The 14,656-nt window shown below is 41.2% G+C and overlaps 1 pseudogene; it reads right to left on the bottom strand.

Moving 5' to 3' along the window:
* Nucleotides 1-6,174: 6,174 nt before the first annotated feature.
* LOC147331766 (uncharacterized) lies at nt 6,175-10,861 on the bottom strand (annotated as a pseudogene).
* Nucleotides 10,862-14,656: the final 3,795 nt, after the last annotated feature.

The following is a 14,656-nucleotide window of genomic DNA, read 5'->3' as shown; positions in this document are numbered from 1 at the left end:
GATAAAATACTGGCTAGTGCAATCGGCCTGTAATTATCCAAACAGCTCACTTTTGCAGCTTTGTCCTTCATAACTGGTACCAGTAAAATACACAGCATTGAGTCTGGTAATATGCCATGAATCATAAACCCAGTGAAGCAGAGTGCTAGAAGAGGAGCTAGCCTTAAACTAGCATGTTTTATATGTTCTGCAGTGATGTGATCCAAACCAGAAGCTTTATTATCAGATAACCTATGAATGGCTTCATATACTTCATATGTCCTTACACTTATTGTGTCATTACTCATGTCAAAATTGTCCTCACATCATTCACTTTTTATACAGTTAAACAACGCACTGTAATGCTGTCTCCATAATGCTGCAATGTTATCTGCCCCAGAAACACCTTCAACAGTTGATGGTAGAGATGGTTTACAGTTATTAAGAGCTTTCACCTCTTTCCAAAAATCTGTCCTATTATTTCACAGCATTTTCCTGGCCAAAGAATCCGCTCTCAGCATTTGCTCATTTTTAGTTTTAAAGCGAGCAGCGTACTTATATCTGGCATTCGCACATTTTTTCTGTTCAAATTCTGGGCCTTGTTTAGGTCTTCCAGCCATGGCCCAACATTTATAAGCTATGCGAGCTTCATCATGGTACGTGGATACATGTTCTTTCCAGCCAGGTCTGATGTTAGGTTTCTTATGCTTGTGTTGTTTATCAAGCAGTGTACCACTTTCATACAGAGCAGTCACTATATCATCATACATGGAGCAGAGTAAATGTTTATGCACAGCATTCTTACAGGTGACATCCTTTCACAAAATAGCTTCTTTGGGCAAAGAAATGTTGTTCAGCTGTATATCGGTGTTACTATGATAAGCTAAGAAATCATCTTCACTAAATGCTGACCAGTCTAATTTTACACTGGTAGCAATATTAGCAATGTTATTTCCAGTTGTTGCTGGCATTTGTTCCACATTCACAGTAAAACCAAAAGTCTGACACAGTTACCTCATACCTAATAGTCATGTTTGCTAAAGCTGCATGTCCATCAGCTGTACAGATACGGTGGTCCAGTCATGATGTACTATGCCAGGCTTCACTTATGTATGTATAGCTGTCTGCAGGCAGTAACACTTTGGTAGGCAGGATAAGATTATTAACTTCACAAAAGTGGGTTAAATGGTCAGCAAACTGAGAACTGCTGTCTGTGAGATCAGCATTAAAATCACCCAAAACATATATACTGTAAGTATTGTTGTCTTGAATAAATGCATTAATAAAAGCCAACCTACTGAGGTAGTCTTGCTCATTTTCACAAGATTCATAGGGAGTATAAATATTAAGAATGATAAAACTACTATTATTCTGTGTATATTGTATACCAGTACACCAGTCTACATTCAGTCTAATGGGCTTTATCATGGGGTCTATTTTTTTGTCCCAAAGCACAGCAACCACTCCACTACCTCTGACTATAGCTGTGCTGAGATCAGTTTTTGATTCCCCCAATCCCAAAAAACTTGCATTTAGACAGTTAAGTTTTCCCAGGTCCTGTTTGGACAACCATGTCTCCTGCAAGCATAAAATGTCACATTCTGCAAGCAGACTGTCCACAACAATCCGTCGAGCTTTATCCCCTGCACTCTGTCCCAAACGTAGACCACGACAGTTGTAAGATAATACCCGAATAGACATCTTCATGTTGATACATTGGTACCAGAAGGCGCAGTTATCTCCCGTGCTGGATCCACTGTGCTTGGCACCACCGTACCGGGCTTACGAGGTTCATAAAAGCGCTGGACCAGAGCCCCTTCAGGCCAGAGTTCAGGATTGTACATTTCACCCACATCATTACATTCAGCAGTAACCTTGAAAGAGCCGAACCTGCTACGTTTACTAGCAATTTTTTTGACAGGTCACATCTCTTTTGAATTTCTCTCTCAAATACAGAGCAAGAGTTTTCAACATTATGCACTCCACACTGTATATAAATGCCACTTGTTTTGCACATATTCAACTCTGTATATTTTATATATTTTATTATTATTATTATTATTATTATTTTATTTTATTTTTTTACTATTTAATTTGTAAAAATGTGTATACACACACACACACACACACACGTAGGAAAATATTTAGTATACACATCCAGAAATGCATACACTATTATATATTGTACATATATTTATTAGTTTCAGGTTGGCCATTCTTGTATTTTGCTCGTTTGTGTTGTTGTGTTTGCACATCTCTGTTGCTTGTGGGGCTCGCACACAAGAATTTCACTAGCATGTGCTGTGCCAGTGTGCCTGCACATGTGATGTGACAATAAAAAGTGATTTGATTTGATTTGATTTGAGTTTCTGCATCTACATTCAGGGCAAATTTAGTGGCAAACACGCTCACCAATTTAGTTTTCACAGTTCTGATTGTAGGGGAGACTGGGGATAGTTGTAACGTGGGTCAGTTGTAACACTTCCAGTTTCTCCAATCAGGGCTAAGTTTCAAATGATGTGATTCATCCTGTGCATGCCCAATTCAGTTCTGCTATCACAAGTGAAAAATCAGCACATTTTGTCAAACACAGACAATTTAACACGAAAAAAAAGTCATTTGTATGCCAAAAAGTAAGTTTTTCTACTTTATTTCAATTTCTAATAGCATTATCTGCTTTGCAGTTAAACTCATCAAACTTAAATTGTGTTATTTGTATGTCTATGGGGATATATTCTGTGTAGGTCTTTAGTGCTAATGTTTTAGTCGTTGGCTATAATATTAGCTAGTTCATGGCTATAGGAGTCTGGGTCAGTTGTAACAGCTACAGTCTGGGTTAGTTGTAACAATAACGCAGATGTTACAACTTACCACACTATTACTTTAACTTATATTAAACAAGTTGGGGCAACGACATCAGCAACAAGCGTTTCTTTGTGTACAGATTCCCTGGACTGTTTCCCTGGTGTGCGAGTGGATTCGTTTTTGGATTGTGTGGAGAAAGACGAGCGTGTTCCCCTGGATTTTCCCCAGAGCCCTGCCCCCCTCACCTTTTGTACATAGCACTGCCTCGCATCTGTGTATATACACTCATTGGACATTGTTCTTTAATAAATTCTCTTGTGTGCATCATCCCCGGAGTCCAGCGCGTGAGTCCACCTTGTACTTCGTGACAGTTACAACTAACCCAGACTATGGGGTTAATTGCAACATTTCACTCTTTGTGTTTGAGGCCATACCATGCAATGGGTAATTGTGCTGCAGAGAAAATAGCTGCACTATTTAATAGCAGAGACATGTAAATACTTTGCATTACATTTTTAATCCACTACCTTAAAAGAGCTCCAATTTACAGACAGAAATGTCAAAAATGTTACAACTATCCCCGGTCTCCCCTACTCACAGCTCCAGTGCCGATAACCAATACAGGTCCAGGCCTCTTATTGTGTCCAGTGGTAGCAGCATGCATTCCTGAACCCGAATTAACCTTCTCCAGCTTGTGACGAGACTTGCCATTTTTCACAACTTTACTCCATTGTGGGGAGCATGTAAGAAGCACTGTCTCAACGGGACCCTCTGTTGTTGCAGTAGTTTCCATATTACGACCTGAGGCTGTCGTCAGAGCCTGATCTTGACCACATAGCAACATCTCCAGACAAAACGCTGACACTGTGCTTTTCCCAGTCCTTGAAGCAGCCAAAGCTCTGGCTCCCTGCCTTCTGCGCGGGCCGCCTTTACTTCGACTCCCCCACCGCTCCTCTGCATGTTTCCCCAGGGGAAAGTGGGAAGCGGTCCCCGACCCCTGAGCATTCAGAGTAACAGGCTCAGCCGGCACCTCAGACCGACACTCAAGAGCAGTCACACGTTGGTCGACCTCCACAGCATTGGTCATAACTTGCTCGCAGACATCCGCCTGTAGTTTAATTGCATGTTTTAAAGCACCCACCTCAGCACACAGCTGGTCCATTCGCCGTAGTAGACAACACACATCCATGCTGGAGTATGTAACAGGCGGCAAATCATCCAGGTGATGAAAGACAAATCTTGGGATATTCTCCCCACACTCATTCAGCACTTTAATACAGAGTTTAATATTGTGCAGAACATGAAGTGTTTTAAGAACCAAAAAAAAGTAAAAAAAAAAAAAATGTATCATGCAGATTTCATTTTGGGACACTTTGGGCTCCTTAGTAGACACAGTATTTATCACTAGTGCTCCCGTCTTCTATCGGCTACTTTCAGCAGAAAGTGCCACATGAAAGCTCATTCATATCAAACTCTTTCTTGAAGATGGCAGTAAGTTCAGAGTACGATCTCCACATTCATAGCGTGTGTGTGTGTGTGCGTGCGCCTCACGGAAAATATGCAGCAGTCTGAGGATCAAAACAAAAGAATAGAAAACATTTCTCCGCCTACATCCCTCTGGTCGTATTTTAGGGAAATCCAGGTGTGACTCAGTGAGCAGCTTAAATCACATCACACAGATTTGTGGGAAAGATTACTAGACACACAGCAGCTGATAGCATCTGCCAACAAAAGCTAAAGATTAGAAACTGATTACTATATTTGTGTTTCACTTCACTAATCTCCTGCCACCCTGTGTACTACTCTGTTGGTATTTTAGGGGAATCCAGCCATAGCAGAGGTGGAGGTGTGTGTCTGTGTGTGCACGGAGGCATGTAGGGTACTCTTCCACTCTTACAATCTGAGCTCAGTTTAGTAAATTCAGTCCATTCATTGTAGTATTTATCCCTATCAATTCTATCTCTATAGCTCCAAATCAAAACAATCACCCCACTGGTGGTGGTGGTGGTTGGTGGTTGGTGGTGGTGGGGGGGGTGATGAAGTTGATGGGATGCTGAAGAGGTAATCAAACCATTTGATTCAGCTGTGTTGGAGTAGGGATGCATCTAAAAACTGCAGGATAGTAGCTCTTGAGGACTGGAATTGGGCACCCCTCCTCTACCTCATCCTACTGCAAGTAAGCCTGCCTGAGTCAAGTACTTGTTTGGAGTAACATGGTACTTTCCGGTTTTTAAAATAAGATGAACCCTGATTACCCGAAACCTAACATGCAGGAGAAAAAGATCATTTTTCCTATGTGGAAAATATCAACATCACATTACATAATTCTTACATGGACAGACGGATGCAATCAGTTCTTAAATATCACCAACTGTCTTCCAATAAATGGCACGGTATTCCCAGAGCATTACATACTGATGGTGAACATTCTCTTGGCCATGTAATCTACTTTAAGTGGTGATGTATCTTTTGTCTCTGAGAAGAACCACCTATTACTACAAATCTAACTTTACTTTCACATTTTTATACAATGCTCACTGCAGTTGGGCTCTTGAATTAAGACAGAAGTCACTACACACAGTTTTAAATATACCAGGTTCATAAACACCCCCCACACAGGTTCCTTAGTGACCTCCTCACCTGTCATAACATTTCCCATGAAGCAGAGACTTGGCATAGCAGTCCAAGTTCCCCTCTGGGTCATCTCCCCTCATGCCTTGCTCCTCGTCGTCCAAGGTTACAAAGAAAGCCGCCCTCTCAATGGTATCCAGCGATCTCTTGTTGACCCCAGAGCTGAAGTACTGCTTCCTCATCTGAGCCCAAGGGATTCTGGGAGGGCATTACATGTCTTTATTATCAATTATTATTTTGCTCATGGGCCTGTACTTACTGCCAGTACATCTTTTTGCAAAATTGTCCTAGCAAAAAAAAAAAGTACTAAAGTAACCCCAGAAGTGTACAAAGTTCACAGAAAAGTCAACTCAGCGGAAACTGCAGACTGTCCATAATATTTATGAGGAAACATACTCCACTAAACACTGCATCCTTCTCAAGTATCGTCTCCACTCCAAGATAAACTAAGACAATCTGAAAGTTCTCAATCATCCAGGAAAGTAAATCTCCAAAAAGTTGATTCTGTTCATCTGGACGTAGCGTTTTGTGCGAGAAACGTTTCGTCACTCATCCAAATGACGTCTTCAGTCTCAGCTGACTGCAGGTTTCCAATCTTATAAACAGTACATTTGCATAATGACTGAAACCAGCCCACTGAAGGAACAATGGGCTGGGAGGTCAGTTCCTTAATCTTAATTATGCAAATTCTCATGACCACTGATCAGTAACCACTGACCAAAACCCACTGATCAAAGCCCACTGATCAAAGCCCACTGATCAATGGCCATGAGTCCCATTCACAGAGAGTTGGGGAATGGCTACAATCACAGCATTGTAAGATGGTGACAGATGGACCCTTAGGCCCCTTCCTCGATTCAGAGGTGGTCTTTCCCTTTTCACGTAAATGGCCTCCTTGACTCCGCCCTCAAACCAGCGTTCCTCCCTGTCCAGGATGTTACATCCTCATCCTTGGAAGAGTGTCCACTGGCCTGTAGGTGTAAAGACTGCAGAGTCCTGGCCTGACGAGGTAGCTCTTCTGTGTTGTGCCATCCGCTTCGCCAGAGGTTGTTTGGTTTCCCCGATGTATAAATCCTGACAATCCTCCTGGCACTTAACAGCGTACACTATGTTACTCTGTTTGTGTCGGGGGACCCGATCCTTGGGGTGGACCAATTTCTGGCGCAGCGTGTTTTGGGGTTTAAAAGCCACAGAGACCCGGTGTTTAGAAAAAATGTGTCTCAACTCAGCTTTCTTTAGGAGCCTTTCCTGCTTTGAAAAAGTCCAGCTGGGATAACCACATTTACTCAGGGCCTTCCTGATGTTCTTCTGCCTCCCTGGCTGCTGTGTCAGTGGGGCTGGTGTTCGCTCTGTGTTGTAGCGTCCTGATGACACCCAGTTTGTGCTCCAGTGGATGATGAGAGTCAAACCTTAAATACTGATCCGTATGTGTAGGTTTACGGTACACGTCAGCTTTTAGATGTCCCCCATTACTGATGGAAATCTCACAGTCTAAGAAGGCTAACCTGCCACTTTTCATATCCTCCCTGGTGAATTTGATGGGTCGGTCCACTGAGTTAATGTGATCCGTGAAATGTGAAACGTCCTGAGATTTGATTTTCACCCAGGTGTCATCCACATATCTGAACCAATGGCTTGGTGGTGTTCCAGGGTAGCATAGCAAAGCCCTCTTTTCTTGGTCGATGCTGAGAGTGGTCCTGTTGCTGAGGTTGGTGTCATCCTGTAATCTCTTATGAACTACCTCCAACGCTTTCGTGACTGGGATGCAAGTGAAGAGAGATGTAAAGTCGTACAAGACCATGGTTTCATCTGCCTCCATAATGACATCTCTCACCTTCTCAACAAAGTCCAGGGTGTTCTGGATGTGGTGTTCAGAGCTGCCCACCAGCGGATTGAGGATCGAAGACAGAAACTTGGAGCTGTTATAGGTGACCAAGTTGATCATGCAGACAATCGGTCTTAAAGGTGCACCCTGTTTATGTATTTTTGGTAAACCGTACAGGTTTGGTGTAGACTCCCCTGGGTACAGCCTGTGGTATGAGGTCCGGTCAATAGCCTTGTCTTGTTCTAACTGCTTCAGACAGCCTATCACCCTCTTCCTGTAGCCACTTCCTGGGTCTCGTTTCAGGGGCTCATAAGTATTTTCATCACTGAGTAGTGACAAAATTTTCTCATGACAGTCTTTCTGGTTTAGCAATACTGTGCACCTACCCTTGTCTGCCGAAAGGATGATAATGTTGTTGTCATCACTAAGTGATGTGAGTGCCTTCTTCTCCTCCATGGTGATGTTGGATGCTGGAGGCTTTGCATTGCTGAGACAGGCCAAAACTTTCATCTGTAGTTGCTCTGCTTCCACTTCTGCAATATTGTTGTTACGAATTGCTGTTTCTGTGGCTGTGATCAGCTCCACTAGCGGGATTTGTCTCAGTGTGACAGCAAAATTCAACCCTTTAGCAAGGATGTTTTTCTCTGTTTGGGTGAGCTGTCTGTCAGACAAATTCTTCACCCACTTGTCCACATCCTCGGTGTCGCATCCTTCTCTCTTCTGGTCACTGAGGACACTCTCCGTATTTTGCGGTGGTTTCTGATGTACAACAAGTAAGTCAAACTTCCTTTGTTGCCTGTACTGTTTATAAGATTGGGGAAACCTGCAGTCAGCTGAGACTGAAGAAGTCATTTGGATGAGTGACGAAACGTTTCTCGCACAAAAAACGCTGAATGAAGATGAACAGAATCAACTTTTGGACATTAATTCAAGGACACACGGGACTTGGATTGCTTTAAGCCGTGCTCCATGCAAACTAAACCAAATAATGTGTTTGCAGCACAATATCCACATTGCAAGTTCTGATGTCACTACCAACTTTTCATTGATTAAGCACAATACTAATCATGCTGGAGAACAAAACAGCACGACACTAGCAACATGACACTTCCTGTTGCTAGTGTCTGCCTGCTAAAGGCACCCAGTCTAAAACAGGGAATCCTGAAGGCAGGGAGACATGTATATATGCCAAGTCTTAATGGCCTTTGGAGAAAAGTGCAATTAAACGCTCAATCATGTGAGTTTATCAAAGAAGAAAAATAAGCATGTGTAGATTTCTATCAGTGAGTGAGGGCGTTAAGAAACAACCAGTTTTGGGTAAGTTACTTTAAAATAGTAACTTAGTTACATTACTAGTTACTTCTCTCAAAAGTAACTCAGTTACTTCAAGTTACTCGTTACTTTCAGAGTAACTAGTTACTAGGGAAAGTAACTTTGGTTTTACTCAGAATTCTCTTGTTAATGTGTTTCTTCCATAACTTTGCCAGTCTTCTAGCTTGCTTACTTGCCACAGTGCACTGTGCCACCTACCAATAGAAAGGAAAAAATAATGTGCATATTTCCACAAGAGAAATCCCACGCCTGGACCGTCATTGACTGCTGCCATGATTCTAGCCTACGTCACAGCGTCATGTGCACCTTTTACATCCAACACAAAAACTGCAGTCGTGGTGCTTTCGATTGTACTCAGAACTCGGAAATTCTGTCTTCTGAATTGGAAGATGTAGGTAACACCAGACTGCAGATGAGCTGCATACAGGGCTGGACTGGGACAGAAAATCGTCCCGGGCATTTTGACTAGAGACCGGCCCACCATTATAGGAAAAATCATAAAGCCTTTGAATGAAAATAAACACTGTTGTGACAGTGATGTTCACTGTTCTGATGGTATATATGCATCAATCTATCAATCGTTTGTTGTAAGATTCAGATAATTATTTTTTAAAAGCTAGACATTTTAAATGAGAATAAGAAAGAAAAGTATTTCTTTGTGCCCCCCATTCCCTGTTAATGCCCTACATGCCCCCCTGGCAACACTTTGCTAGATCCGCACCTGCACAGTTACCAGCTGTCAGCTACTTAAAAAAGGATCCTGGTGTTATTTGTCTCTCAGAAACAGTTCATAACTTCCCTTCAACTCATTCCTGTCACCTGAAAGGTAAACCTGTTTCTCCATCAGCTGTTCAGCTCTGATGATCCAGTAAGGACATCTCCTGGTTTCATCTTCATGTTTCCCTCTCACCAGATAACCAAACCATATCATGACCAGCAGCTTTACAGCTGTGGCTCCAGCCAACATCAGCTGATACTAGAAATTAATATTAAATAAATTCTAACAACAGCTGATCAAGCTTAAACGTGCTGCTGTTGTTTAGCGCGACATCCGCTGGTTTCCTCTTTCGGCGCAAAGTGGGCGATAAACAAACAAGAGAGCCGATCAGCTGATCATTGATCAGTTTCATGATTGAAGTAGAAATGGGAGAGGGAGGGGGAGAGGATGAGAGAAGAAGAGGCAGCTGTGCAGCAAAGACACAGAATAACTCCAGCTTTGTGTCTTTTTCATTGTAGCTGAATTACGGGACAAACTGTTCCTTTTCACCTCAATAAGAAACGCGTAATATTTTCTCTGAATACCAGACGGGACGGTTGGCAACTCTAATAACTTATGAACAAAATAAAGTTCAACATCAGTAACATAGCACCACCCAGCTGTATAGAAACTCCATCATGCTAGCTAGCACGCAGTACGGAAAAAGTCAGAATAACGAAAATAAACTCCGCCTAAACTTGGTTCATATCTGACCCAGAGAGACTGCAGGTCATAACTTCTTACCTGAAGTTCAGTTCACCTGACACTCGGACCAGCGCCCGCCTCGGGTCTCTCCTCTTGCCTCCCTTTTCCTTCATCCACCTGCTGCCTCCACCACCTGCTAATGTTACTGAATCTGTGGAAGCTCCGCGATAGCCACCACACGAAGTAACGAGTAACGACCCTATCTAAATCCCAGTAACGACTAACGCGTTCCTGATTTTGGCATAATAACTAGTTACCGTGCTCGTTACCACAATAATAACGTAGTTACTGTAACCAACAGTTACTGTGTCCCATCACTGGAAACAACACACTGATGTGCGGGTGTTTCATGTGTTTTTCACACGTCAAAGGCAAAGAGTTCAACAGCACACTTATTTGTCATGATTGCCAGCACAAGCACACATAGGCTATGACTGAACAAAGGCACACATGTTCTCATTTCCTTCACAGTGTCTCATGGGATCCTGCTAGCAATCCATTTGCTGACACACCAGGGGTGCCAAACTCATTTTTAGTTCAGGGCCCAAATGGACAAATGTCTATTCTCATGTAGGCCGGACTGGGAAAGGACAGTTCAAAAAGTACAAGCACAACATAGCTGTTAATTACAAAACACCTCAAGTTATTTAAGAAATTCTGAAGACAAAGAACACAAACACACAGTGTCTCAGTGATTCACAGGACTATCATGCAGCACTTTCACAGTTAGGTCGCATAGTTTATTTGACTCCCGATACCTGGCATCTTTTAGCTTTCTCCAGCTCATCAATATCAGGTGTCACATTCTGAGTGGTAGCTAACTTCATGATGTGATTCAAGTGCTTGTGTGTGAGCCTTGAGAGCAGTTTTGTTTTATTTTTGCTCATTGCAGAGAAAACTTGCTCACAAAGATAATTGGTTGTGAACATGCACAACAGTTTTGCAGCGAGGACTGTCAAGTTGGGGTAACCTGTCAAGAGATTATGATAAAATGTGTTTGAGCCAGTTGTGGCAAATTTGCCCTTCAAATCCGAGTCACGCTGCAAGTCTATTATTTTAAGTTGGACGCTGACGGGCAGAGAGAGGGATTCACGGAGGGACGCAACTGGAACAGGAGTTTCTTTTTTGAAAAATTGCAGCTCATTTTTTACTTTACATCTCGTGGGCCGGATTAAACCTGTTTGCTTCAATAAGCTCCTTGGTTGCTTTGTCTCATGTTTTGGGACATTATGCATCTGCATTATGAAACAGTGCCTAATCAGTTTTACTACATTTAGCTGATGTGAGCAGACAGTATGTGTCTGAACACCCCAGAATTCAGTCGGCTGCTTCTGTCCTGTGTTACATCATCAATAAACAGAATCACCTGCACTGATAGCTAAGCTATTTATTTTCCAGGATATAGTTACATCGTTATTTTGTTAGAGTTATTTGATATTATATTTTGCACTATCCAACTGTATATTACTGTATACTAGTATTCTTATGGCATATATTTGTATATCTTATTCCCATGTTCCTCTGTCTCTTTTGCTGCATTGAGCATGTGCATGACAAAAGAATTTCCCAAGGGATAAAGTTCTTCTTATCTTATCTTAGTGTCCCAATGCCACTGGCAGCTGTGCACACTCAAACCTGCACGTTTTACAGATGTGGTGTGCTTTGGATCATGAGCGGTTCCAGGAGCTCTGATTAGCAGTGGCGTGTCTAGAAAATTTTTGTTGGGGGGGCCAGGTAGGGGCACAGATTTGGAGAAGGGTGGCAGATGTAATTGGCAGATAATGTTTAAAAAAAATTATACCAACCGTTAACCATAATTCAATAACCCTATAAACATAATAACCGAATGCGCTTTTAACTCTTATTAGAATGAGATTTTAACCACTACGGTGCAAAGTTTTTAGATACTGCGTTGATAAAGTACAAGAGATACAATCAGTCAGTGTTTACTCAGCATTCAAGGACAGCAATATTTGCATAGTATTTTTACTGACATATAGTGCACATATGTTTTGGGCAAAAAACAAACAATTGACAAATTAGCCAGTTCCAATGTAAAACTTTATCTGCCTGTTAAAAAAAGAAGATAATCTTCTCACAAACTGGTGTTTGATTTTGAAACAGGAAAAAAGTGGGGAAACAACTGAAAAGACTAACATTTGAATAAAACCTGAAAGCAAGTAAATATTTTCTATGCTGCCTTATGGTAAACTTTGGTAATATTGATAAAGAACAACACTGGCTGATGATGAAATACAGTCAGCTGGCATGGTGACACTGCCAGTATTAACCTGCAGGACTGGACTGGGACAGAAAATCGGGCATTTTGACTACAGACCGGCCCCCCAGGTATTAAAGCCATAAAGACTTTGAATGAAAACAAATGCTGTTGTGACAGTGCCATATGGAAAAGAAATAGTAAAAACTTATATGACTTAACTCATGAAAGTGGCCACTTTCTCATTACTTTCATATATTGTTTTAGTAAGTATCCAAAACATACAAGATTCATTATATAATCTTTCAAGGGATCTTATACCTGTTTTTACTCTTGTATGCTTTTCATACAAGTTTCACACAAGACAGATACAAACTTTATAAGATTTAACTGACGGTAAAAAGTCAGCACAACGAAAATAAACTCCACCTAAACTTGGTTTATATCTGACCCAGATAGACTGCAGGTCATAACTTCTTACCTGAAGTTCAGTTCACCTGACACTCGGACTGGTGGCTGCCTCGGGTCTCTCCTCCTGCCTCCCCTTCCCTCATCCACCTGCTGGCCTCTGTGGAAGCTCCGCCATAGCCACCACCAAACAACTGAGTTATTTTCACACATCGACCAGCATCTGGCCAATCCACCACCTCTCATTGTTCATGCCCTTACAAAAAAAAATAAAAAATAAGTCACCAGGCATATACCCGGTATGCCCGATGGCCAGTCCAGCTATGTTAACCTGCAACCAAATCTGCAGCTCCATACAGCAATGTTACGACTTAGATTATATCTTATAACTCATAACTCTTATGTTAGCTGCCCTCAGTAGCATACTGTCTGAAATATTCCACAGCTGCAATAATTCTTTAAGTGTTATTTTTTCCTTGGTATTCTAATTTCACCGAAGTTTACTAAACTCAACAAACTTAATATTACTTACCGGGACATTTATTCTGTCCTCATTTTCTTTCACCGAAAAATTTTTCCTGCAGTGCCGTCTTTCTGCTTGGCTCTCCTACCTTTCATTCTGACATTCTGACCTTAATATAACTCCTAACCTTAGCTCAGAATGTAAACATGTAATTGTATAAAGAAGCAGTGGTTACCATTCCATAGTAGTTACTGTTGACCATTATGGGACCTCGGCTCCTTAAATAGACGTATTCCTCCCACCAGTCACTCACCTAGAGCCAAAACAGGAATCTAAAGTCTTTCATTCCAAACCACGAAGCAGTGATCACTCACAGATTACAGAGCTGGCAAAATAACATTTACTAAAGTAAAAGTTTACTGAACCCAAGTATTATCCTGAGATACTTTCATTAATAAAAATGCAAATACTGAACGTATGCATTTCATGCTTTAAATAATCATATATTTAGAAGATGCTATACTTTTCTGCACTGGCAGGCGAGGACAGGAAACATTTCAGGCACCTTCACATCAATATTATGGCTGTGAAGCGACTCACTGTGAGTAAAACAAAGTGTTTGTCAAAACTGCAGCAGAGCCACCACAAACACATTTAACTCATTCAAAGCTCAGAGCCAGAAGCTTCAGGTTAAAAGTAGTGCTGTCAAAATTATACGTTAACGCAAATGAATCCGCCATCACGGTCAACGTAATATATAACGTATCTGGAGTGAAGAATAGTGATGGGATTTCCGGCTCTTTTTAGAGATCCGGCTCTTTCGGCTCAGCTCACTAAAAAGAGCCGGATCTTTCGGCTCCGAACCGGCTCTTCAGGTTGTTTTGTTGCTTTAATTAATTTATTATTAACAATAATATAAAATTATGCACAAAAGGAATTACTAATGTAAAAAAAAGTGGTTTTATTTATATATGTTTATATATAAATATTTACGGTGGCCCCGTAAATATTTTTATTTATACTTATATTTATATATTTATACTTATATTTATATTTATACTTTATACTTTTATTTATTCACTCCACATAAAATGTAATAAATAAATCATATAATACAAAAACAAACTATTCACAGGTCAACTTTTAACTATTTCAATTTTCATTTTTTTCCTTTTAAACAATTTAAAGTGAAACAACACAAAACACTGCAAACCACAACACAATTAAATATAAATTCAAATATGAAAACAAAAAGAACATGCACATTCTCTGTCATATGGGCCTGCATGAATAAACTTTCTGAATCCTTTATCATCTGCAACTGAAAATAGTTGTGGATGATTACTATACCTTTCTAATGCTGGGCTCACACTGTGCGATTTTTGGCCCATTTTGAGCCGATTTTTGAGTCGTGCGACCGTTTTGGCGATCGGCCCGATTTTGGCCTTCATCATGCGTTGTGCATCGTGTAGTATACGTGGGGTAACGAGAAGCGATTGACACCTCACGACCAGCTCCCGATCATTAATCGCT

The sequence above is a fragment of the Aulonocara sp. 'chitande type north' Nkhata Bay genome, linkage group LG4 (assembly GCF_057382095.1).
Source record: "Aulonocara sp. 'chitande type north' Nkhata Bay isolate Kocher_YH1m ecotype deep benthic linkage group LG4, A_spYH_male_GT1.1, whole genome shotgun sequence".
Classification (NCBI taxonomy): Eukaryota; Metazoa; Chordata; class Actinopteri; order Cichliformes; family Cichlidae; genus Aulonocara; species Aulonocara sp. 'chitande type north' Nkhata Bay.
The sequence above is the reverse complement of the archived record's forward strand: the minus strand, read 5'-3'. Positions and strand labels throughout refer to the sequence as shown.